The following is a 23,051-nucleotide window of genomic DNA, read 5'->3' on the forward strand; positions in this document are numbered from 1 at the left end:
TGGAAGATTTCTCATCTGAAACCATGGTGGCATGAAGACTGTCAAACATCTTTAAAGTGCTGAAAGAAAAAAAAAAGCTATCAATCCAGAATTCTATATGTACCAAAAATGTCCTTTGGAAATACAAAATACACTTTCAAATGAAAAAAGCTAGGAGCTATTGGCACCAGCACTTCTGCTCTAAAAGAAATGCTAAAGGAAGTTCTCCTGGCTAAGGGAAACTTGAAACTTAAGGAATGAAGGAATAGCAAGAGAAATTATAAATATCTGGATAAAGTATTTTTTCTTTAAGCTGCTTAAAATGTGTGTGATGGAAAGCAAGCAAACACTAGAACATTGTTTAGTGAGGCTGCCAATGTACATAGTTGTGATACATATGACAGTAATATAAAAGGGATGAGGCTACAGGGACTGATATGCTTGTAAGGCCTCTATGTCTTGCTTAAAAAGAGAAATTAACTGTAACTGGACTATAAAGTATGTATGTTGTAATGAGCTACCAGGAAAAAAATACGCAATAGGAGTTTTTTTTTAAAGGTAAATTTAAATTTAAATGGAATAGTAATAAATACATTCAAATAATACATTTAAAACGTGCAGGAAAGGGGGAGGATAGGAACAACAACAAAAACCAGGACAAACAGAAAACAAAATGATCGGCCTAAATTCAAACACATCCATAACATTAAATGTGACAAGTCTAAATGCACCCAGTGAACGACAGAGGTTTTCATATTAGATAAAAACAAGACTCCATTATTACAAGAAACCCACTTTATATATGGTGATAGCTTAAAAGTAAAACTATGGGAAAAGTAATATCCAAACACTAATCCAAAGAAAGCTGAAGGGGCCAAAACAAAATAACGTAATGATAAAGGGGTCAGTTCATTAAGAAGACAAAACAATCTTAAATGCGAATGCCCCTGACTACAGGGTATCAAAAAATATGGAGCAAACTCTGATAGAATTACACTAAAGTTTCAAAAACAACCAAAAAAACCCTGCTAGAGCTAATAAACAAAGTTGCAGGATAAAAAATGAACACACAAAAATGGGTTTTATTTTAATGCACTAGGCAATCCAAACAGGAAATTAAGAGAAAAAATCATTTATGATAGAATCAGAAAGAGTAAAATATTTAAGGATAAATTTAACCAAGGAGACAAAAGACTTGTACACTGAAAACTACAAAAATTTCTGAAAGAAATTAAAGACGTAAGTAAATGGAGAGAGAACGCACGTTCATAGATTGGAAGATTTAATATTGCTAACATGACAAACTACCCAACACTATCTACAGGTTCAATAAAATCCCTCCCCAAATCTACTGGCAATAGAAAAAAATACATTCATTGGAATTTATCAAAATTGAAAGATTTTATGCATCAAAGGACACTATCAAGGAAGTGAAAAGATAGACATAGAATGGGAGAAAATATTTTCAAATCATATACTTGATAAAAAAAATAAGTTAGAATATATAAAGAACCCCTGCAATTCAACAGCAAAACTCAACACAATTCAGAAATGGACAAAATACTTAAATAGACATTTCTCCAAAGAAAGTATATAAATGGCTAAAAAAGCACATGAAATGGTACTCAACATCCCAAGTCATTAGGAAAGTGCAAATCAGAACCACAGTGAGATACCAGTTCACACACGATGGGATGGCTATTTTTTAAAAAAAGAAAAAAATGAACCAGTATCTGCCAATAAGAATGTAAAATGTGCAGCCACTGTGGAAAAATGTTTGATTCCTCCAAAAGTTGAGCAGAATTACCATATGATCCAGCAATTCTACTTCCAGGTATATATTCAAAGGAATCGAAAGCAGGGACTCAAATACTTGCACACCAATGTTCACAGCAGCATTATTCACAATAGCCAAAAGGCAACCCAAACATCCATCAACATATGAAGAGATTTTTTTTAATGTAGCACATATACATACTAGAATATTATTCATTCTTAAAAAGGAATGAAATTTTGATATATGCTACAACATAGATAAACCTTGAAAACATTATGTTAAGTGAAATAAGCCAGACACAACATGACAAATATTGTATGATTCCATTAATATGAAGTACCCAGAGTAAGCAGTTTCCTAGAGACAGAAAGGAGAACAGAGGTTACCAGGGTCTATGGGGAGGGGAACCTGCGGAGTTAGTGTTTAGTGGGTAAAGAGTTTGTTTGCCATGATGAAAGAGTTCTGGAAATGGATGTGGTGATGCCTGGATAACATTGTGAACATATTTAATGCCACTAAGTTGTACACCTATTAGTGGTTAAAATGCTAAACTTTATGCTATGTATTTTTACCACGTTAAGCAATTAAAAATGTTTTTAAATATGAGAGAATTTAAAAGAGATAAGTCTGCAATTATACTTAGAGATCGCAAGACCTTTCTCTTGGTAACTGATAGAACAAATAGACCAAAAATCAGCAAGGATGTAGAAGACCAGAAAAACATTACCAATCAATGTGATAAAATTAATAATTATACTTCACCCAAAACAGTAGAATACATATTCTTTTCAAGTGCATAGGAAATATTTACCAAGATAAACCATATTCTGGACCATAAAACATACCTTAACAAATTTAAAAGCGTAAATGGAAATTATTCCAGTTGTTTTCTCTGACCCTAATGGAATTAAATTGGAAATCAATAACTGAAAAATTCCCAAATATTTGTAAATTAAACAGTGTACTTCTAAATAGCTAATGGGGCAAAGAGGAATTTTCTAGGGTAATTATAAAGTTTGAACTGAATAAAAATGAAAATGCAATATGGCATATTTGTGGAATATAAAAAACAAAAAAGCAAACTCAAAGCAGGAAGAAATAGTAACAATAAATGAAATTCAAAGCAGACATTAGAGAAATTTGACCCCAAACTAGTTCTTTGAAAAGATCAGTAAAATTAATGAACTACCAACTAGGCTGACCGAGAAAAACATGAGAGAAAACACAGATTACCAATAACAGGAATGAAAGATGGGATCCCAGTACTGATTCCATAAACATTAAAAGAACAAGGGAACACTGTGAAGAACTCTAGTCTCATAAATTCGACAATTTAGATTAAACAGATCAATTATTTGAAAGGCACAAGCTACCAAATCTTGTTCTAGAAGAAGTAGAAACTGGATAGTTCTATATTTATTAAACTGGATATATAGCTTTAAAAAAAAAATTTCCCATTTGGAGAACTCCAAGCCTAAATGCCCTGATTTACTGGTGAATTTTATCAATCTCTTCCAGAATACAGAAGAGGAAATATAACTTCCCAGCATATCTTACAAGGTATTATTCTGATGCAAAAGTCATATAAAGAGGGACTTCCCTGGTGGTTCAATGGTTAAAACTCCACGCTTCCAATGCAGGGCGCGAGGGTGCGATCCCCGGTTGGGGAGCTAGGATCCCACATGCCACGCGTGGTGTGGCCAGATAAAAAAAAAAAGTCATACAAGGAGAAAACAAGAGAAGAAAACTAGATACCAGTATCCTTCAGGAACAGAGTCATGAAGTTCTCAGCAAAATATTAGCAAATCAAATCTGGCAATATGTCAAAAGGATAATATATCACAACCAAGTGAGGTTCATTCTAGGAACTCAAGACTAGTTCAACATTCAAAAGTCAATATAACTCACCCAACTCATAGAATAAAAAAGAAAACCCAAATGGTAATCTCAATAGATGAAGAAAAACATTTGGAAAAAAATGAAAAATCAATGTAATTCATCATATAGAAAAAATAAAAACCATATTGTAACATCAATATAGGCAGAAAAAGCATTGGTGAAGTTCAGCATCCATTTCTGATTTAAAAAACAGAAGCAAAAGATTCCAGCAAACTAGGAATAGACAGTGTATTAGTTTTCTAACACTGCCGCGCAAAGTACCAAAAACTGGGTGGCTTAAAGCAACAGAAATTGTCACTTCATGCTTCTGGAGGCTAGTCTTAACCATTCTATGGAAGGATCCTTTCTTGCCTCTTCTAGTTTCCGCTGTTTGCTGGCAATCCTTGTTCTTTGGCTTGTAGATAAATCTGTCCATTCACGTGGCTGTCTTTTACCTGTGTGTGTCTATGTTTTCTTCCTCTGTATATGTCTGTGTTCAAATTTCACCTTTATGTGAGATGCTATAGACTGAATATTTGTGTCCCTCCAAAATTCATACGTTGAAATTCTGACGCCCAACGTGATGGTATTTGGAGGTGGGGGCCTTTGGGAGGTGATTAGATCATGATGGCGGAGCCCTCATGAATGGAATTATGCCCTTAAAAAGGAGACCCCAGACGGCACCTTGACCCCTGCTGCCAAGTGCGACACAGCAAGAAGACAGTTGTCTGTGAACCAGGAAGCAGGCTCTGACCAGGAACCAAATCAGCCAGGACTTGGACTACACACCCTCCAAATCTGTGATAAATTTCTGTTGTTTAAGCCACCCAGTCTATGGTGTTTTTGTTATAGCAGCTCAAGTGTACTGACATAAGGACATCAGCCATATTGAATTAGGACCCACCCTAATGACTTCATCTTAACTTGATAATCTGCAAAGACCCTATTTCCAAATAAGATCACACTTATAGGTTTTTTTTTTTTAATTTATTTTTTGCTGTGTTGGGTCCTTGTTGCTGTGCGTGGGCTTTTCTCTGGTTGCAGTGAGCGGGCGCTACTCTTTGTTGTGGTGCACGGGCTTCTCTTGTTGCAGAGCACGGGCTCTAGGCGCACGGGCTTCAGTAGTTGTGGCACGCAGGCTCTAGAGCACAGGCTCAGTAGTTGTGGCGCACGGGCTTAGTTGCTCTGTGGCATGTGGGATCTTCCCAGACCAGGGCTTGAACCTGTGTCCCCTGCATTGGCAGGCAGATTCTTAACCACTGCACCACCAGGGAAGCCCCACACTTGTAGGTTTTTAAGGTGAGTATTTAAACATATCTTTTGGGGGCGGGACATAATTCAACCTATAACAGAAGGGAACTGATCTTTGCAAACAAGCGAAGACAAAACAATGGAGAAAAGATTGTCTTTTCAACAAATGGTGCTTATTAGATACATATATAAAACCACTACATTGAACACCTTAAATTTATACAGTGTTATTTGTCAATTAAATCCCAATAAAACTGGGGGAAAATGGTGCTGGAACAACTGGACATCCACTTGCAATAAAATAAACCCAGACCCAGAAATTACACCTTTCACAAAAATTAACTCAATATGGATCACAGACCTAAATATAAAATGTAAAACTACGAAAACTTCTAGAAGATAACAGGAGGAAACCTACATGACCTTGGGTATGGTGATGCCTTTTTAGATAGAACACCAAAGACACAATCCATGATTGATAAACTGCCCTTTGTTGAAATTTAAAACTTCTGCTCTGTGAAAGACAATATCAAGAAAATTCGAAGACCAGCCACAGACTAAGAGAAACTATTTGCAAAAGACACATCAGGTAAAGAACTGTTCTCCAAAATATTCAAAGAACCCTTAAATCTCAAAAGTAAGAAAACAGATAACCCAGTTAAAAAAAAAAATGGACCAAAGACCATAATAGACACCTTGCCAAAGAAGATATACAGATGACAAATAAGGTGCACCACATCACATGTCATCAGAGAAATGCAAGTTAAAACAAGGAGATACCACTACACACCTCTTAGAATGGCCAAAATCTGGAACGCTGACACCACCAAATGCTGGTGAGAATGTGGGGTAATAGGAACTCTCATTCATTGCTGGTGGGAATACAAAATGGTGCTCACTTGGGAAGACAGTTTCTTACTACGCTAAACAGACTTTTACCATGTGATCCAGCAGTTATGCTCCTTGATATTTACCCAAAGGAGCTGAAAACTTATGTCCACACAAAAACCTGCACATGCATGTTTTTATTTCATAATTGCCCAAACTTGGAAGCTACCGAAATGTACTTCGGTTAGTAAAAGGATAAACTATGCTACATCCAGGCAACGGAATATTAATCAGTTATAAAAAGAAATGAGCTATCAATCCACAAAAAGACATAGAAGAACCTTAAACGCATATTGCAAAGTAAAAGAAACTAACCTGAAAAAGGTTACGTACTGTATGATTCCAACTTTATGACATTCTGGAAAAGGTGAAACTCCGGAGAGAGTAAAAAAGCAGTACTTGCCCAGGGCTGGAGCGAGGAAGGGGTGAATACAGAGCACAGAGAATTTTTAGGACAGTAAAACTATTATTCTGTATGATGCTATAATGATGGATACATGGCATTATACAATTGTTAAAACCCATAGAATGTACAACACAAAAAGTGAACTGTAGGGCTTCCCTGGTGGCGCAGTGGTTGGGAGTCTGCCTGCTAATGCAGGGGACATGGGTTCGAGCCCTGGTCTGGGAGGATCCCACATGCCGCGGAGCGACTAGGCCCGTGAGCCACAACTACTGAGCCTGCGCGTCTGGAGCCTGTGCTCCGCAACAGGAGAGGCTGCGACAGTGAGAGGCCCGCGCACCGCGATGAAGAGTGGCCCCCGCTCGTCACAACTAGAGAAAGCCCTCGCACAGAGATGAAGACCCAACACAGCCAAAATAAAATAAATAAATAATTTTTTAAAAAAGGAACTGTAAGATAACTATGGACTTTAGTTAATGCTCTTATTGGTGCATCAGTTGTAGTAAATGTACAACACTAATGTAAGATGTTAGAAATAGGGGGAAATGGGCGGTGTGTGAGGGGATATACGGGAACTCTCTACTTTTTGCTCAATATTTTTTGTAAATCTAAAAGTAAAAATTGTCTTAATTTTTGTAAATCCCTAAAACAATTTTATAGCATCTCATTTCTCCCCCCCCCCCCGCCTTTTTTCTTTAACCAAAATATAAAACAGGAACATAAGATTTACTAACATTACCTGTGTTCACTGCTGTCCTTTCTTTGTTAATTTTCCTGCCGTTTAGGAGACTGGCTAATTTTGCTTTCTCCACTGTCAAAAATAACCACCAGCAGAGGCTGCTAGAGTGCAGGCATCCCTCTCAGGAGAGGCACCTCTATGCTGCTCTGACTTTGCTCTGACTGCCATGGACATGCACCATGGGAAAGTGTTTAATGGCAGAGGTTTTTCAAAGAATTTAAAATCTGTGTGTGTGTTCTATAGGGTGTCTTACGAATATTCTTGAAGCAAGGAGATAAATAGTCTGGATTGCTGAACGGCTGAAGTGAACTCACATCTTTATTTCTGGATGTTTATGTGTAAAGAAAGTTGAAAGAAAAAAAATTATTTTCATTTTGTAGCCTCCACAGTTCCCAATCTAGCTAAGTTCTCAAGAAAATTAGGATAAATTTCACTTAAGTTAAATCACAACTGTAAGTGAGGGGTCCAGGTCTTGGCTTCATTTTTTTTTTACAAAGAAAATTCCCAGTATCGAGAGAGAAGAGATGAGGATTTAAAAGCTTATTTTAAAAATACATTCCTCAGGACTATTTGATGAATTTGTAGAATCATTTTATTTTCAGTTCTTTCAATATCTGAGGAATGTCTAGAATTGCTAATAGGTTCATTAAGAGTTTCGTTAAACTCCCTCAATAAAATTCTGAATGTGATTTCACTTTATTCCCAGAGGTTATCCAAGAAAGGAAGTGGAGAATGTTCTTTTAGAAAACATGAAGTGGGAAAATGTTTAAAACTATTTATAGCAGCACTTAGCTGTGGAAATCCCAGACTCTACCATCTATTTATAGTTATTCTTTGGGTTAAAAGGGTGAAACCAGAAATCTTGAAAATGCTGCATGCTTTTATCCAGCAGTTGAAACTAATCAGCTGTCTTTTTGTGGTTATGATACCCAGATACTTACAAGAGTAATTCTGGAAACGACAATAAATATATCTTGACTAAGGAGGAAGAAAACCTGTTTAAATCTAAAAGAGCGATGTTTTTCCTGAGTAAGTGATTCTTACTTGATTTTCTTGTGTTTCTAGTTTAGTGCAAGTTGGATTCTGTCTGTAGTATGTGGGCTTATCTAATGTAGAGGAGGCAGGAGAGTGGGCTTAGGAAGGAATTCCCAGCCCTGGTTGATTAATCTGAATAAAAAAGAAGGCCAGGTAAAGTTACCAAGGCTTCAAACAGCAGACTTGAAACATTCCTCTGAGGAATACCGGTTTCTGGAAATTCCACCAGACTGTAACAGCAAACTCTGGCCTCGAATATGGGACACAGGGTCTGCACATACACAACATGAACTGTATATTCTCTTGACCCTTAGGAGCTTGAGGTTGTTTTCCTAATATGTTCTTCTGGAGGAAAAAGACACGTTAGGAGGTTATTGCAGTGGAATGTCCAGAGCTCGAGAGAGGGTGGCCCAGGGCAGGTCAGGAGCCTGAGCTGGGAGGCCTTGCCAGGGTGTTCGAGCGCTACGAATGAATTTCCAACCAAAAGGAAAACTTTGTCTCAATCATAATGTGACCTTTGGCTGTGGATACAAATCTTAGAGATAATTTAGAACGAATTCATACAGCGGTGGGTAAACAACAAGGTCGGGTTCCTGCCTCAACTTTCTTTGCATACGCCTCATACGAAATCCCACCCAGCTGGGAATTTCTTAATCATCCCTAACGCAAACCTGTAAGCAGAACTTTTGCAGAACCCAATATGCTTTCGTGTCAACCACTTTAGACAGAAAAATCAGGCTTCCAAAATGCACGGAAGCATTTCATCTCCTGTGGCCACGTTTTATCAAAGTCCATCCTGTTGCCCAGGCAGCGCATCCTGGTATCACCTAAGAGCAAGGTCAACACCTCCCTGGGACCCTGACGCGTCCATGCCTTTTCATCCGGAGGATAAACCTACCCGATAACTTCTTTCTCATCCACCTACGTCGTGATCTCATCTTTTCAATTCCCAAAGCGGTAGTTGCTAAGCCGTCCACTTGTCACTTCACCCCATGCTGCCTTATGCCACCTCTGGTGCCACTGTCCTTTCTGTCTGTTTCCTGCGGCCACTGTGCTTCCTCTGTGTCCACCTCTGGGACCCCAGCCTCAGCGACCTCATTATCTGCCGTTGAGGACTTGCCTGATTTCCCTGGAAACCCCATATGCTGCCTTCACCCGAGGGAGACTGGGGGACAAGTCAGGGCCCTGGGGGCCTCACCCTTTTCTGCCATTAATTCCAAGTGATTCTGTACGATCATTTCACCTCTCTAAGTCTGTTTCCTCTCGTTTGAAATGAAGGTTTGGGCCAGATAATCTCTGAAGTCGCTCTGCCTCTAAAAGGCTTCATTCTCTCCCCTCTTGACTAAACTCCGAGGACCAGTGGATGGACCATCTGACTTACACCTTCCACCCGTCGTGCAGGAAAAAACCTACAAGCCCACCCCCAGATCAAAGTATTGTAAGAGGGTCCAAGTGGGTTAATGAACCAATGGGAGACCTCACCGAGAAGCTGCAGTGTCCCTGAAGGGCCGAGGATCTGACCTTCCTGTGCATCGAACCTAAGTCTTGTTTCCAAACTTGGATGCGAGATGCACGTAAAGCGTCTCACCCAGAGGCGTCGCAGAGCAGCTCCTCAGTAGATGGAGCCGTGCCTGTGATGATGTGCCTTGTCCTTGAGTCTTGGCCACTCACATCTGCTTGACTCGGCCTCGTCCTGTCGGCACGAGCAGGCTGGCCTTCTGCAGGGCTGGTCGCGATGATTCTCGGTCACAGTGGGGCGGCGTCCAGGTGGCCAATGGGTGGAGTCAGAGGGGTGTGGGAAGGCAGGCCTGGGGCCATGGGGGGGGGTCTGGGGTCCTGCAAGCTGAGGTCCGAGAGCCGCCTCCCTTTCCACCTGGATCCCAGCTGTGCTCACTGGTGATGGCCTGGGGGTCACAGTTCCCAGCTACGAGCATTGCCGTCCAAGGTCCCTGGGTCCTCATTCTTCATTTACTGTGACAGAACTTTGGGGAAAGAGACCTGGGGACCAAACAGACCCCTCCTGATGATGGCCAACCTCTGGGCACGGTCGCACCCTCCCCCTAACCTACTATAGCAGCTCCCTTGTCCCCTAGCCCAGGGTCGGGGGTGTACCTCCCGTCTCTCCTGTTGCAGGCTGACGAGTGTCTCTGAGTACATTGGGTGATATCATTTTGATGGGGAGAGGACGGGGGCGCTCCCAAGGCTTGATCCCAGTCGCAGCTTCAGAAACACCCAGGGAAATCCTGAGGAGTCCAAGTGTCTCAGAAGCACGCACACCCCGTGTCATCCAGGCCTTATAACCCAGTCCCTCCAATCCTGACACCCTCTGGGTATCGCATGTCAGCTGAGGGAATGCACAGTCATGGTCATTTTCAGTTTCTTCTGGAAGGTCATCAGTTATTCTTGTACCATGAATAAAAGACACTGCAAGAAGGAATCATTTAAAAGTGCACATGGTGGAGGGGGGTTGCTTCTGAATCTCTGGGACTGGAGCCCAGGCACAGTATTTTTGGGGGGGTGAGGATGGGAAATAATCTCAGGTAACTCCAAGCCACAGCCAGAGTTGAAATTCACTACCTTAGCGTTATGACAAGACAACAAATGATTCAGCTCTCAATCTTCTGCCCTTGGCCTCATTCCTGTTTAATCTCCCAACAAATCTTGTTTCATGCTGGATTGATGTTTCATGTATTCTACCCTGGTGGTTGCTTTGGCAGAGATTTTGATGGAATCACGTTGTATACTGTACCTCAGATCAAAGTGATTGAATAATACCACCGAAGCAATCATGAAACTACCCTAATTTTATATGGGAAATTTGATTATGCACGGTGCTTAAATATTTGTGACAAAACTCTTTTGTGCGCTCAGATAAGAAAGCAGTTTTTTGTTTGTTTGTTTGTTTTGAATCAACAAGCAACCCAGTACAGCTACATGTCATTGGTAGGGATGGCGGAAGCCTGGCTTAGAGCTGGAATCAAAGTCTTAGCTCATACAGAGGGGTGGTTTGCACGGAATCTTCCTGTATTCAGGCATGTTTCATACAAAGGAACGTGGTTGGAGGCTATGCAGCTGCAGGCCTTGAATCACTGGGGGAACGGCACGTGGTCAGCAGAGGATAGAGAGAGGTTGTCCACTAAACAGAATAAGATCACTTGTCTACCATATTTTTCATAGAATCAGAAAGGATTCCTTGTTGAGTTTGAGTCCCAAGTTTAAGCCTCCCCTGGGCGATCATTTGGAGTCAGGAGTGGTAGTTATTTCATGAGGTCCTGCTGAGGCAAACTTAAAGGTTCAATGGCACCGTGGGATGGTGGGGAAATTGAGCACCAAATAAACACAGCACAGCATCCATCTTCAGACTTCTTGGTTGGTCTTGGTGAATGGGTTTTGTGGTCCTTCAGTGTCTGTTTGCAGACTCTATGTTTAATGTCAAGTATTTGTGCTGTCGAGGGTTGCCTAGTCATGAAACTTTGCATGGATATTAAGATGCTCTTTGAGGAATTCAATCGTGTAAGGATCCATCCAACTGGTCCTTAGGGATTTTAATCCAGAAATCCTACAGGCGCCTCAGATTTACCTAGTATTCAAATTCATGTTCTTTCCTCTAAGCCTCTTTATCCTTGTATCCCCCCTAGTTGATGGGACTAAATTATCCCTCTATCCACTGAGAATCCCAATTATCTAAATCAGGCAATCAACAGGTCCTATCGATCAACCCTCCTTCAAGACGACTCACTAATCTCACCCTTCCTCTCTCTTCTCTCTGTCGCTGCCACAGCTCAGATGCTCCTAATCTTTCCACGGCAATAACCTCTCGGGTTTTCACCTCCAGTCTAGCCCCACCCAAGCCATCCAACGCTCTCCTATCAGAAGGACCTGCCCCAAACACAAATTTGATCACACCGTTGTTTTAAAATTTCTGGCGACTTTCCAGTGCTTACTAAATTACAAACTTAGCGTGAAACACCCAGGTTATCACTCACTCATTCCATCTAGTCTCCGTTTCTGGCATCATAATCATCTTTTCTGCATCTTGAACCCTACAATCTAGTCTATGTAGATGGATACATTATTTCCTGTAAGTGTCATGTAGTTCCATCTATATGCCTTTATCAATGCTGCTTCCTTTTTCTGGAATGGCCTCTGCACCATCCTCCCTCTGTCCAGAAATCCCATTCCCATTTTCCAAGGCTAATTCAAGGGCCATCTGGCCTATCACGCTCCCTCCTCCTTCATCCACTTAATTCCTATCCTCACTGTACTTTAAATGCAACTCTATGTGATAGACTTAACTATCAGTATTTATCCTGGTTTATGACTGCCTCAGATGCAAGGATTCTATCTATTTTTTGAAAACCCATCTCAACTAGGTGTTGTGTGTGCGTTTGCTTAGCCTGGGAAACTGGAGGAGACCTTTGTTTGTTGAGACAGAACTCAGTGAAACTTCAAATAGATCCCTTGGCTTTACTTCCTACTTTTGTCACTTGGAAGAGTTTACTCACAACTCAATGAATTCCTACCAGATACTTATCAAAAAAGCAACAGGCTGTTTTCCAGGGTGGTTACAAATTGAGCCCAGTCTCTTAGACTTTCCACAAACACAGCATGGTACAATAATTCTGAGGTTCTGGAAGAAAGATTCTCTGGTGAGTACATTGTACTTATTAGGACAAGAAAACGGAGGAAAAAACGTGAAAGATTTTCAGAAGGAAGGATTGAACTCAAAAAGGGTTTCTGGTTAACCACTTTAACCGGGGAACTCAGAGAACTATGACATTCCTGTCTCTGAATATCACTGTTAGCTGAAGATTTATTACATTTGAAAGCAGTAAATAATGGGACATATTTCTTAGCAGGCTGTAGAGTTACAATTGTGAACGTGAGATTCGACACTCGACTTCCTTCACCAAATCTCTACAGCTTAGTTTTACTCTATTAATGTAATTCAATGTAGATGGGATCTTTACTTCTTTACATGATTTTAACTTTTCTTGTCTGATTTTTTTTTTTTTTTGCCTATACTCTTGAGTTTGAGAATCTCATGCATTTCACGGGAAGTATGCAGTCCTATAAACTTATTTGTTTTTTTAATCCTCGAGGGATAATTTGTCTGGCAGAGGTAACATTATCTGATTCGTTCTAAATCATCTCAAAATTAGTATTTTGGTTTGAGGACATTACGTGACAACAACTGAATGTATTGAATTGTTTGCAATTCTCCCGTGTCCCCTTTTCCTTCAGAAGCGTTATTAGTTACCGTGGTTTAACTGGTGCCTGCTGGTAAGGCATCTCAAGTGGGCTCTGCAGGAAGGGACGTGCACACCAGCCTTGCTGAAGCAACCGTTTAGGGCTGGCACTCTTGTGATTTGCAATTGTGCTTTTCTTGAGCCAACCCGTGTTCCCTCCTCCAGCAATTCCTCTGTTACAGAGATTTCCTTGGGGGTGCTCGGGAGTCCCCTGTGGCTGCAATGCAGATCCCATGCGTTTATTTCATGGGCGGGAGAGGAAACAGGAGGCAAAGCACCATGAACCTGAAGTAACTGGTTCGGGAAGGACCCCTTCATCCCTAAGGAAAGGGTTCTCGCACATCGTCGGTCTTTGGACATTGGTTTGGAAAGAATGTGGCTTTTGGAATCAGCCTGGTGGGATCTGAATCTCCCTTCTGCCACTGAGGCGTGGGCGCCCTCGGGAGGCGGTTTCACCCACAAGGACAGACATTCCTTCTATGACGTGGGTCCCTTCCATCTGTGTCCTCAATCTCTGAAAAAGCAGTTGGCTTTTCAACTTTGCTGTGAATTACTTTACTCAGGTGAGTGATGGAGATGGTCAAGGAATGCAAGATTTGATTAGGGAATAGAAATCTGGCCATGGCAGGCCGACCAGAGTAGGGTGGTGACTTTAGTCCCCACAGAGCTGCCCAGGGGTGGCCGCGGGAGGGGTCTCACAAAGGGAACCGGGGCCGGCCCGGAAAGGACTCCGATTTCGCAGTTTTGATCAGGCGCCTCTTTGCAGGTGGCATCACTAGGTTCAGTAAGTGCGGCAAGCCAACACTCTCCACTCAGCCCATTTTCCCCTCCCTAGATTGTTCCAGTCTTCTCAGTCCAAAGCTTGCCTTTCTTCCCATAGAGGGAGAAGACGAGGAAAGAGGAGAACTAAGTCTCCCCTTGGGTCTTCAATCCCCTTCCTCCCCATTTTATCTGTGTGGTACCTTCTGGTGCACCAGGCACCGAGGGCTTCCCTGTCTCTCTGACGAGTGCTGCTGGGAAGCCGGGATGCAGGACCAAGGATGCGGTGTATGAAAAACACACATGCTTCACATCATAACCTTTCATCCACTTAAGCTTCGGAAGAAAAGGCAACGGATGTCTCTGAGCTGGTGTGGAGCCCCTCACCACTATTTTAGACTTGATGAGAATTGGCCCATGGGATGGACGTAGCTGAACAGATGCACTCAAGGCTTGGACCCCACGCACAAATAAATATGCAGAGAGTAGCACAGAGGCCCCAACTAAGACCTTCAGATCCCCTCCCAACTCTGTGAGTCTAGGGCTAACAGACCCCTCACTACTTTTCTGGGCCTCCCTGGGAGCAGGGGACTCCTTTTCCTTCCCTGGCTTCCCCACCATGCCGGGGACACCCCCACAAGTCCTAAAGCCCATTTCTGAGGAGGTAACTCAGTAGTTGAGAGTCTCAAAGCCAAGTCGACTGGTGGCTCCCCTATTACCGTAGTTGCCCAGACCTGGGGACTCGTAGAAGCTCTGGACCAGCAGCCTTCTCGCTTCTCTTCCCAGGCCTGAGTCACCGCTACCCTCATGGGAGCCTCCTGGTAGCCTCAGCCCCACCCCCCCGCGCCGTGGGAGGGGAGGTTCTGGCTGTGGTGGTCCCGTCGTCTTTGCTTCGGTGGAAGTTGTCAATTTCGCTGGCATTCCCACCCATTCCCCATCGCAGCTGCACTGCTCCCCGGAACCCTTGGCCCAGGCACCATTCACACGCCACGTGAGCCTCAGTGTACCTCTGGGGAGGATGTAGAAGGGGCTACCCACACTCCAGCCTGAAAACCCTGTGAAGGCGTCCATCCTGGCTAGATCCTACCTGGGTCCCGAGGCCCACACCTCTCCCCGGCTGACCATGGCCCCCCAAACACCAGGAATACCCCAACTCTGGAACGCTTTCCTCCCCTTCACTTGGCTGCAGAAGTCCTCATTCCTCCCAACACGCGTTTCTTCTGCCCTCTCCTCTCTTCCCACAGCCTCAGGGGCCAAGTCTTAATCCCCACAAGGGGTGTCATCCCAGGGGTGCCCCAAACCAGAGTCCACCTGACACAGGAAGAGTTTCAGCTGACACCGAATACTGTGAGTGGGCTCTGAACACTGGACAGGGGCCAGAGGGATGGGGCTGAGTCAAGTGTTCAGTGGCTCCCAATCCTTATGTCCTTGGAGGTTCTAGGAACTGCCCTGCGGGAATTGACATTCCTCCTTCCTGCCCCAGGAAGGGAGGGCTCTGGCCCCCTACGGCAGTCTTTGCCCACTGGCTGACCGCCCGGCAGGCCCCTGGGGCTCCCCTTGCTCTCTTCCTCTTCCACTCCTCTTAAAGGCTGGGGGAGACCTCCAGAGATAAGTTGCCCCTTCCTTTGCTGGAGACCACAGACCTTCCCTGCACTGTGAACAGTGCTCACCCCTTTTGGAGTAGGTCCTACAGTTCCCACACCCTTTCCTTGGACCAGTGGTCAGTTGAGGACAAAATCCAAATTGCCTGGCCAAAAACGAAACAAAAAAAGAATGGAGGAGACAGAGCTGAAGACTGGGTTAGCTGACCAGGTCCTGTGAACTACGTCTGTGTTGTAATATGGTTAAGAAAAATGGTTGCTCCACAGCGTTATTTCCTATTGTAAATATATAATACCTCAGTGATGCTATGGATAATAGTTATATAATGGTAAGGCCAGGAAGCAAGTACCAGCTAAGACAGTGTTTCTGTAGAATTCCAAACACCTGACTCACAAACTCATAACACACTGTAATTTGGGGACTGTTGGCGTTTTGTAACTAGTAAGATGCAAATTCAGGTGATGTCTTCTGAGTCACTTTTACGTCAAGAAGGTGTCTGGAGGTACTGTCTGTCAATAAGGATAGCATCCAGCTGGTCAGTAAGACTTGAAAATTTACAACCATGTTTTGTGGTTGAACCGCAAAAATAAGAACCGATGAAATAAGAACCGATGAAATAAGAACCTTGTGGTAAAACCCACTGGTCCAGGAGTTAAAAACAAATTGTCAGCCAAAATTACAATGTCAAATTGAATAAAACAACAGATGATTTGGTTTAAATTTTAAAGCAGTTACAAAGGAATCAGCTGGCTGGATGGAGAGAAAACGGTTGAGGAAAGTTTTCATTGTGAGAGCTGAAGGGTTGCCCCATGCTACCAGCTGAAAGAATGAATATTTTTCTGGCATCAACTCCATTCAAGTACAATCACAAAGTATCTTTTTTTTTTTTTTTTGGCTATTAAAAGATCTGAGCAGTCTCCCTGCAGTATCTGAAGTGAATACCAGAGCCGGGCCACACCAGCACCCCTGTTCCCCAGCACAGGGGCACCATCAGGTCCTTACACACGTGCTGCTCAGGCAGTGAGGGGGCAGTTGGTATTGGGGGGAGGGAGATACAGCTGCTCTTTTGAGGAGACTGAAGGGAGAGAAGGAGGTAACCATCTCACGTCCATTTTCCCTGCTGGAGCTTTTAAACTGGGTGCAGATTTAAAAATTAACCTAAAATATTTTAATAATGAGGGATGTATCAAATGTTATAAATTGTAGTTCCCGGTAGGAAAGCCTAAGGAATCGTTGCTTTCGTTTCCTTTTTACCCTATAGCCTATCAAAAAGAGAGCCACTTGCTTTCTCTGAATAGTCTAATCTATCCTAAGCCCCCATGGAAAATCTTGAGGCTTGTTGATTTGCTAACTCTAAATTCTCTCTGCTTTAGTTTTTCATCTGCTTTGGCATTTCATTTATTTCTCTTCACATCTCTGGAAGATAGATGCATTTTTCTATTCTTTTAGTGGTTCCCTTTGAAACGTTTTAGATATGCTTCACAGTCCAAAGTTAATGGCTATCTCACCATCCTCCTGAGTGGTACAAGGATTTGAAGATGCTTTGGTTCCACTGTCCACTGCTTCCACCTTACGTGCTATGGGGATACCATATTGTGAATGTTTTCGTATTTCTCCGGTTTTAACCTTGCTGACTAGGTTACTATGGTCATTAACTGAAGGTGTGTTTGTTTACCCATATGTTTACCATTTTGTTTACTTACCAAATCTTTCATCTTAGACTTTCTCCCTGGGATTGTCTCGTTCTTCCTGAAGTACACCCTTTGTATGTTCCTTCCCTGAGTTTTTTGGGGGTAAACGTTCTCGATTTCTGAGAGTGTCTTTAGGTCTATAATGATTTTCTAGCACATTGAAGATATTCTACTTCCTTCTGGCTTCCATTGTTGCTCTTAAAAAAACTGTTGTCAGCCTAATTGATATTCTTTGGTAGATAATCTGGTTGATTTTGTAATCTTGTCTCTGTCTTTGGTGGTATATGGCGTCACTACGAGATATCTATGCATGAATTTATTTTGCTTTGTATATTTTGGTGCTTCCTCAATTCTGGAAAATTCCTGGCCATCATTTATTTAACATCTTTATTGGAGTATAATTGCTTTACAATGGGGTGTTAGTTTCTGCTGTATCACAAAGTGAATCAGCTATACATATACATATATCCCCATATCCCCTCCCTCTTACGTCTCCCTCCCACCCTCCCTATCCCACCCCTCTAGGTGGTCACAAAGCACGGAGCTGATCTCCCTGTGCTATGCGGCTGCTTCCCACTAGCTATCTGTTTTACATTTAGTAGTGTATATATGTCCATGCCACTCTCTCACTTCGTCCCAGCTTAGCCTTCCCCCTCCCTGTGTCCTCAAGTCCATTCTCTACGTCTGCGTCTTTATTCCTGTCCTGCCCCTAGGTTCTTCAGAACCGTTTTTTTTTTTTTTTTTAGATTCCATATATGTGTGTTAGCATAGGGTATTTGTTTTTCTCCTTCTGACTTACTTCACTCTGTATGACAGACTCTAGGTCCATCCACCTCACTACAAATAACTCAATTGCATTCCTTTTTATGGCTGAATAATATTCCATTGTATATATGTGCCACATCTTCTTTATCCATTCATCTGTCGATGGACACTTAGCTTGCTTCCACGTCCTGGCTATTGTAAATAGTGCTGCAATGAACATTGTGGTACATGACTCTTTTTCAGTTATGGTTTTCTCAGGGTATATGCCCAGTAGTGGGATTGTTGGGTCCTATGGTAGTTCTATTTTTAGTTTTTTAAGGAACCTCTATACACTTCTCCACAGTGGCTGTATCAATTTACATTCCCACCAACAGTGCAAGAGGGTTCCCTTTCCTCCACACCTCTCCAGCATTTGTTATTTGTAGACTTTGATGATGCCCATTCTAACTGGCATGAAGTGATACCTCATTGTAGTTTTGATTTGCATTTCTCTAATGATTAGTGACGTTGAGCATCCTTTCGTGTGTTTGTTGGCAAGCTGTTTATCTTCTGTGGAGAAAGGTCTCTTTAGGTCTTCTGCCCATTTTAGTTTGGGTTGTTTGTTTTTTTGATATTGAGCTGCATGAGCTGCTTGTATATTTTGGAGATGAATCCTTTGTCAGTAGCTTCATTTGCAAATATTTTCTCCCATTCTGAGGGTTGTCTTTTCATCTTGTTTAAGGTTTCCTTTGCTGTGCAAAAGCTTTTAAGTTTCATTAGGTCCCATTTGTTTATTTTTGTTTTTATTTCCATTTTTCTAGGAGGTGGGTCAGAAAGGATCTTGCAGTAATGTATGTCATAGAGTGTTCTGCCTATGTTTTCCTCTAAGAGTTTGATAGTGTCTGGCCTTACATTTAAGTCTTAAATCCATTTTGATTATATTTTTGTGTATGTTAGGTGTTAGGGAGTGTTCTAATTTCAATCTTTTACATGTAGCTGTCCAGTTTTCCCAGCACCACTTATTGAAGAGGCTTTCTTTTCTCCATTGTATATTCTTGCATCCTTTATCAAAGATAAGGTGACCATAGGTGCGTGGGTTTATCTCTGCACTTTCTATCTTGTTCCATTGATCTATATTTTTGTTTTTGTGCCAGTACCGTACTGTCTTGATTACTGTAGCTTTGTTGTATACTCTGAAGTTAGGGAGCCTGATTCCTCCAGCTCTTTTTTTCTTTCTCAAGATTGTTTTGGCTATTCGGGGTCTTTTGTGTTTCCATAAAAATTGTGAAATTTTTTGTTCTAGTTCTGTGAAAAATGCCATTGGTAGTTTGATAGGGATTGCATTGAATCTGTAGATTGCTTTGGGTACTATAGTCATTTTCACAGTGTTGATTCTTCCAATCCAAGAACATGGTACATCTCTCCATCTGTTTGTATCATCTTTAATTTCTTTCATCAGTGTCTTATAGTTTTCTACATGCAGGTCTTTTGTCTCCTTAGATAGGTTCATTCCTAGTTATTGTATTCTTTTTGTTGCAATAGTAAATGGGAGTGCTTCCTTAATTTTACTTTCAGATTTTTCATCATTAATGTATAGGCATGCAAGAGATTTCTGTGCATTAATTTTGTATCCTGCTACTTTACCAAATTCATTGACTACTCTATTAGTTTTCTGGTAGCATCTTTAGGATTCTCTATGTATAGTATCATGTCATCTGCAAACAGTGACTGTTTTACTTCTTCTTTTCCAATTTGGATTCCTTTTATTTCTTTTTCTTCTCTGCTTGCTGTGGCTAAAACTTCAAAAACTATGTTGAATAATAGTGGTGAGAGTGGGCAACCTTGTCTTGTTCCTGATCTTAGAGGAAATAGTTTCAGTTTTTCACCATTGAGAATGATGTTGGCTGTGGGTTTGTCATAATGGCCTTTATTATGTTGAGGTAAGTTCCCTCTGTGCCTACTTTCTGGAGGGTTTTTATCATAAATGGGTGTTGAATTTTGTCGAAAGCATTTTCTGCATGTATTGAGATGACCATATGGTTTTTATTCAGTTTGTTAATATGGTTTATCACATTGATTGATTTGTGTATATTGAAGAATCCTTGCATTCCTGGGATAAACCCCACTTGATCATGGTGTATGATCCTTTTAATGTGCTGTTAGATTCTGTTTGCTAGTATTTTGTTGAGGATTTTTGCATCTATGTTCATCAGTGATATTGGCCTCTAGTTTTCTTTTTTGTGACATCTTTGTCTGGTTTTGGTATCAGGGTGATGGTGGTCTCGTAGTATGAGTTTGAGAGTGTTCCTCCCTCTGCTGTATTTTGGAAGAGTTTGAGAAGGATAGGTGTTAGCTCTTCTCTAAATGTTTGATAGAATTTGCCTGTGAAGCCATCTGGTCCTGGGCTTTTGTTTGTTGGAAGATTTTGAATCACAGTTTCAATTTCAGTGCTTGTGATTCGTCTGTTTATATTTGCTCTTTCTTCCTGGTTCAGTCTTGGAAGGTTGTGCTTTTCTAAGAATTTGTCCATTTCTTCCAGGTTGTCCATTTTATTGGCATAGAGTTGCTTGTAGTAATCTCTCATGATCTTTTATATTACTGCAGTCAGTTGTTACTTCTCCTTTTTCATTTCTAATTCTATTGATTAGAGTCTTCTCCCTTTTTTTCTTGATGAGTCTGGCTAGTGGTTTATCAATTTTGTTTATCTTCTCAAAGAACCAGCTTTTAGTTTTATTGATCTTTGCAATTGTTTCTTTCATTTCTTTTTCATTTATTTCTGATCTGATCTTTATGATTTCTTTCCTTCTGCTAACTTTGGGGTTTTTTTTGGTTTTTCTTTCTCTGATTGCTTTAGGTGTAAGGTTAGGTTGTTTGAGATTTTTCTTGTTTCTTGAGGTAGGTTTGTATTGCTATAAACTTCCCCCTTAGAACTGCTTGTGCCGCATCCCATAGGTTTTGGGTCGTCGCGTTCTCATTGTTATTTGTTTCTAGGTATTTTTTTATTTCCTCTTTGATTTCTTCAGTGATCTCTTGGTTATTTAGCAGTGTATTTTTTAGCCTTCACGTGTTTGTATTTTTTACAGTTTTTTCCCCGTAATATTGATATCTAGTCTCACAGCGTTGTGGTCGGAAAAGATATGTGATATGATTTCAATTTTCTTAAATTTACCAAGCCTTGATTTGTGACCCAAGTTATGATCCATCCTGGAGATTGTTCCATGAGCACTTGAGAAGAAAATGTATTTTGTTGTTTTTGGATGGAATGTCCTATAAATACCATTTAAATCCATCTTGTTTAATGTGCCATTTAAAGCTTGTGTTTCCTTGTTATTTTCATTTTGGATGATCTGTCCATTGGTGAAAGTGGGGTGTTAAAGTCCCTTACTATCATGTGTTACTGTCAATTTCCCCTTTTATGGCTGTTAGCATTTGCCTGTATGTTGAGGTGCTCCTAGGTTGGGTGCATACGTATTCGCAATTGTTATATCTTCTTGGATTGATCACTTGATCGTTATGTAGTATCCTTCTTTGTCTCTTGTAATAGTCTTTATTTCAAAGTCTATTCTGCCTGATATGAGAATTGCTACTCCAACTTTCTTTTGATTTCCATTTGCATGGAATATCTTTTTCCGTCTCCTCACTTTCAGTCTGTACATGTCCCTAGGTCTGAAGTGGGTCTCTTGTAGGCAGCATATATATGGGTCTTGTTTTTGTATCCAGTCAGTCAGCCTGTGTCTTTTGGTGGGAGCATTTAATGCATTTGCATTTAAGGTATGTTCCTGTTACCATTTTCTTAAGTTTTGGGGGTTTGCTATTGTAGGTCTTTTCCTTCTGTTGTGTTTCCTGCCTAGAGAATTTCCTTTAGCATTTGTTGTAAAGCTGGTTTGGTGGTGCTGAATTCTCTTAGCTTTTGGTTGTCTGTAAAGGTTTTAATTTTTCCATCGAATATGAATGAGATCCTTGCTGGGTAGAGTAATCTTGGTTGTAGGTTTTTTCCCTTTCATCACTTTCAATATGTCCTGCCACTCCCTTCAGGCTCACAGAGTTTCTGCTGAAAGGTCAGCTCTTAACCTTATGGGGATTCCCTTGTATGTTATTTGCTGGCTTTCCTTGCTGCTTTTAATATTTTTTCTTTGTATTTAACTTTTGATAGTTTGATTAATATGTGTCTTGGCGTGTTTCTTCTTGGATTTATCCTGTATGGGACTCTGTGCTTCTTGGACTTGATTGACTATTTCCTTTCCCATATTAGGGAAGTTTTCAACTATAATCTCTTCAAATATTTTCTCAGTCCCTTTCTTTCTCTCTTCTTCTTTTGGGACCCCTATAATTGGAATGATGGTGCATTTAAAGTTGTCCCAGAGGTCTCTGAGACTGTCCTCAATTCTTTTCATTCTTTTTCCTTTATTCTGCTCTGCAGTAGTTATTTCCACTATTTTATCTTCCAGTTCACTTATCCATTCTTCTGCCTCAGTTATTCTGCTATTGATACTTCTAGAGAATTTTTAATTTCATTTATTGTGTTTTTCATCATTGTTTGTTTGCTCTTTAGGTCTTCTACGTCCTTGTTAAACTTTTCTTGTACTTTCTCCATTCTATTTCCAAGATTTTGGATTATGTTTACTATCATTACTCTGAATTCTTTTTCAGGTAGACTGCCTATTTCCTTTTCATTTGTTTGGTCTGGTGGGTTTTTACCTTGCTCCTTCATCTGCTGTGTGTTTCTCTGTCTTCTCATTTTGCTTAACTTACTGTGTTTGGGGTCTCCTTTTTGCAGGCTGCAGGCTCATAATTCCCATTGTGTTTGGCGTCTGCCCCCAGTGGGTAAGGTTGTTTCAGTGGGTTGGTTAGGCTTCCTGGTAGAGGGGACTGGTGCCTGTGTTCTGATGGATGAGGCTGGATCTTGTCTTTCTGGTGGGCAGGACCGTGTCCGATGGTGTGTTTTGGGGTGTCTGTGAATTTATTATGATTTTAGGCAGCCTCTCTGCTAATGGGTGGGGTTGTGTTCCTGTCTTGGTAGTTGTTTGGCATGGGGCGTCCAGCACTGGAGCTTGCT

This window comes from Aethalodelphis obliquidens, unplaced genomic scaffold, assembly GCF_003676395.1.
Source record: "Aethalodelphis obliquidens isolate GAN/ISIS:26980383/991018 unplaced genomic scaffold, ASM367639v1 scaffold25, whole genome shotgun sequence".
In the NCBI taxonomy this organism is placed as follows: Eukaryota; Metazoa; Chordata; class Mammalia; order Artiodactyla; family Delphinidae; genus Aethalodelphis; species Aethalodelphis obliquidens.